At 41.0% G+C, this 3,970-nt stretch overlaps 1 non-coding gene across 1 annotated transcript; it reads left to right on the plus strand.

Annotated features, from left to right (window-relative positions):
• Nucleotides 1-3,537: 3,537 nt before the first annotated feature.
• TRNAC-ACA (transfer RNA cysteine (anticodon ACA)) lies at nt 3,538-3,610 on the plus strand. The gene has a single exon. It is a non-coding gene; the product is annotated as a tRNA-Cys (tRNA).
• Nucleotides 3,611-3,970: the final 360 nt, after the last annotated feature.

Consider the following 3,970-nt stretch of genomic DNA (forward strand, 5'->3'; position numbering starts at 1 on the left):
TCAATATATGTCAGGAGTGGTGATGCCATTGGCTGGGGTCCCCCCAGGACAGAGCAAGACAGTGCTAGGTTTTGAGAGAGTCAATTCCTAAGCAGGTTGATAAGAAATCCGGGGTCCCTGAGGAGGAGAAAGAGGTCTGGGGCTCTCAAGGAGGGGATAGGGGTCTGGAATTCTCAAGGAGGAGGAAAGGACAAACACTTTTTTTCTACATTCCTTAGTGAGGATTATATAACAAGGATGTATCCTGCTTGAGGACATGTTTCTCCTTCTTGAAAACCTTCTGACTAATCTTAAAATGTATTTTATCGAGGAGAATCTGGTAAGATCTTTCTATTGTTAGCTCTAACCCTGTCATCGTAAAATGTAAATTGTGGGAGTGGGTCTGGTAAATGTTTTACAACCTTGAGACGTTCCTTTGGTTTATTGTAATAGCTAATTACTGAGATCATGGCATCCAGTCCCAACACTTCGTGGCAAATGGATGGGGAAACAGTGGCAATAGTGGCTGACTTTACTTCTTGGGCTCGAAAATCACTGCAGATGGTGACTGCAGCCATGAAATTAAAAGACGCTTACTCCTTGGAAGAAAAGTTATGACCAACCTAGACAGCATATTAAAAAGCAGAGACATTACTTTGTCAACAAAGGTCTGTCTCATCAAAACTATGCTTTTCCAGTAGTCATGTATGGATGTGAGAGTTGAACTATAAAGAAAGCTGAGCGCAGAAGAATTGATACTTTCAAACTGTGATGTTGGAGAAGACTCTTGAGAGTCCCTTGGACTGCAAGGAGATCCAACCAGTCCATCCTAAAGGAAATCAGTCCTGGGTGTTCACTGGAAGGATTGATGCTGAAGCTGAAACTCCAATACTTTGGCCACCTCATGTGAAGAGCTGACTCATTTGAAAAGACCCTGATGCTGGGAAAGATTGAAGGCTGGAGAAGGGGACAACAGAGGATGAGATGGTTGGATGGCATCACCAATTCAATGGACATGGGTTTGGGAGGTGGTGATGTACAGGGAGGCCTGGGGTGCTGCGGTTCTTGGGGTTACAAAGAGCGACTGAACTGACTGACTGAATAACTAATTACAAAAGTATATAGCTCCCTTGTTATAGATTAGCTAGGGGGGCACTCTCCATCCCCCTTCTGATGTCTATGTCAGAAGCTTTTCCTGTCCCTTTTCATAATTTAACAAAAGTAAAGTAAGTAAGTAAAGTCGCTCAGTCGTGTCTGACTCTCTGTGATCCCGTGGACTGTAGCCCGCCAGGCTCCTCTGTCCATGGGATTCTCCAGGCGAGAATACTGGAGTGGGTTGCCATTTCCTTCTCCAATGTAACAAAACCCTGCTATAAAAAAGCTCTTGAGTGATTAAGCCTGGTCCCTGGTCCCAAGGCTAAATCGTCTTTGGAGATCATGAGTCCGACATCTTTCACCATAAGCTCTGAGTTTCATCACACTACTCAGAAGAGCCTGCTGTATAAAACAGGAATTGTTTATTTCAGAATTTTCCAATTAATATTTTCTGACAAGAGCTGAATGTGAGTAAGTAAAACCATAGAAAGTGAACCATGGTTAAGGGAAACTGCTGTATAGACCAGTAACTCCTCAATGCTTTTCTCCACCTCAGTTCCATCACATCAATACACATATATACCACATAGCAAGTTGCTGTTGTTGGTGTTGTTCAGTCCCTCGGTTGTGTTCAACTCTTTGCAACCCCATGGACTGCAGAGTACCAGGCTTCCCTGACCTTCACCATCAGCCAGAGCTTGCTCAAAGTCATGGCCATCAAGTCGGTGATACCATTCAACCATCACAACCTCTGTTGTCCCCTTCTCCTCCTGCCTTCAATCTTTTCCAGCATCAGGGTCTTTTCCAAGACTTAGCAAGTTAAGAATCGTAAACACTGATAACCTGCAATTTGATTCTAGGCCCCCACAGGCAAAAAGAATGTTTTATGTGTTTTGTTGTTTTCTATGTATTGTTTAATTTGTACTGCTCTTGTTGCTTTTAGTTTGTTCTGTATTTTTTTTTAATTGAATTGAAGTACTGTTAGGGAAGTTTCGCCCTCAGATCACCTCTGGTTTATGCCATCCCTACAATCATTAAGCGTAATTTTTTTTATATATTTGTTCGTTAGTGTAGACTAAAAAAAAAAAAAAGATGTACAACTTGAAAGTTGTGAATTAAGTTTTATTTGGGGCAAAATGAGGACTGCAGCCCAGGAGGCAGCATCTCAGTTAGCTCTGATAGACTTCTCCAAAGTGGCAGTGGGGGAAGGTCAATATATAAGGTTTTGGTGAAGGGGGAGTTCAGTGCCATGAAGCACTCATTTTACAAAAGGTTTTTGTTAGTCAGGAGGATCTGATGTCACGGTGAAGGGAGTTAGTGTTTCTCTAGATATAAGGAGATGTAAGGATTGAGATCATAAAATCTGTTCCTAAAAACAACAAGGTATCTACTGACCTGTCCCACTTCCCTGGAGCACAGAGTGCCTCACTCTACCCTGAACTCCCTCAGGGATTGTTGGAGGTCAACAGCAATAGCAGCATGGAGTTCAATCTCCATCTAGGCAGATGGAAAATGCCTTTGTTGTTCAGTCGTTGGCAACGCTCTTGGTAAGTGCCAATTTGTAGTTGACATTAGCTACTTGACTTCTGAAGACATTTGAGTAAGTTCATTGTGGACAATGATTAACCAAAACTAGATAAAGACAAATACAAAAATATGACTACAGCCCTAAATTATACATTAGCATTGGTGGAAAATTTTCATCACTATTTGTACCCTAAATTCATGAATAAAAAGCCAATTATACACTTTAGTCAGATGATATATATCCCAGAAATGTAGGTTGCTTTAACAGTCTAAGATCAGTTAATGTAACACACCATTTTAGTAAAGGACACAATCATCTCAGTAGTACTGAAAAAATATCTGATAATATAGCAAACTGATTCACAATAAGAGATGAGGATTCGATCCCTTGGTCAGGAAGATCCCCTGGAGGAGGGCATGGCAACCCAATCCAGTATTCTTGCCTGGAGAATCCCATGGACAGAAGAACCTGGTGGGTTACAGTCCATAGGGTTGCAAAGAGTTGGACATGACTGAAGCAACTTAGCATATGTGCTTTAAAAAAAAAAAAAAAAAACTCAAAATACTAGAAATAGGAAAAAAAAAAAACCTTTCTGAAACTGATAAAGGGTATCTATGAAGAATCTACAGTTAACGTAATTAATGGTGAATGATTAATGCTTTCCTCCTAGGGTCAGGAATAAGACAAAGATTTCTCTCTTTTTAAAAAAGTCTTATTGCAGTATAGTTGACTTACAATGTTGTGCTAGCTTCAAGTGTACAATAAAGTGAATCAGTTATGCACACATGTCTGATACCCACATATACATATATCCATTTTATTTTAAACTCTTTCTTCCACGTAGGTCATAACAGAGTACCAAGTGAAGTTCCCTGTGGTATACAGTAGGCTCTTATCAGTTATTTAATTTTACACAGTACTGTGTTTGATGGACTTCCCTGGTGGCTCAGAAGGTAAAGCGTCTGCCTACAATGCAGGAGACCCAGGTTCGATCCCTGGGTCAGGAAGATACCCTGGAGAAGGAAATGGCGATCCACTCCAGTATTCATGCCTGGAAAATCTCACGGACCGAGGAGCCTGGTGGGCTACAATCCATGGGGTCGCAAAGAGTCGGACACGATGGAACGACTTCTGTGTGTGTATATATGTAACTCTCAATCTCCCATTTTATCCCTTCCCCTCTTCTTTCCCCTCAGTAACCATAAATTTCTTTAATAGTCATGATTCTATTTCTGTCTTGTAAATAAGTTTATTTGTACCACTTTTTAGATACCACATATAAGTGATATAACATATTTGCCTTTCTGTGTCTGGCTTACTTCAGTAAGTATGACAATCTCTACATCCATCCATGTTGCTGCAAGTGAC

Source organism: Bos indicus, chromosome 6, assembly GCF_029378745.1.
Source record: "Bos indicus isolate NIAB-ARS_2022 breed Sahiwal x Tharparkar chromosome 6, NIAB-ARS_B.indTharparkar_mat_pri_1.0, whole genome shotgun sequence".
NCBI classification, from domain to species: Eukaryota; Metazoa; Chordata; class Mammalia; order Artiodactyla; family Bovidae; genus Bos; species Bos indicus.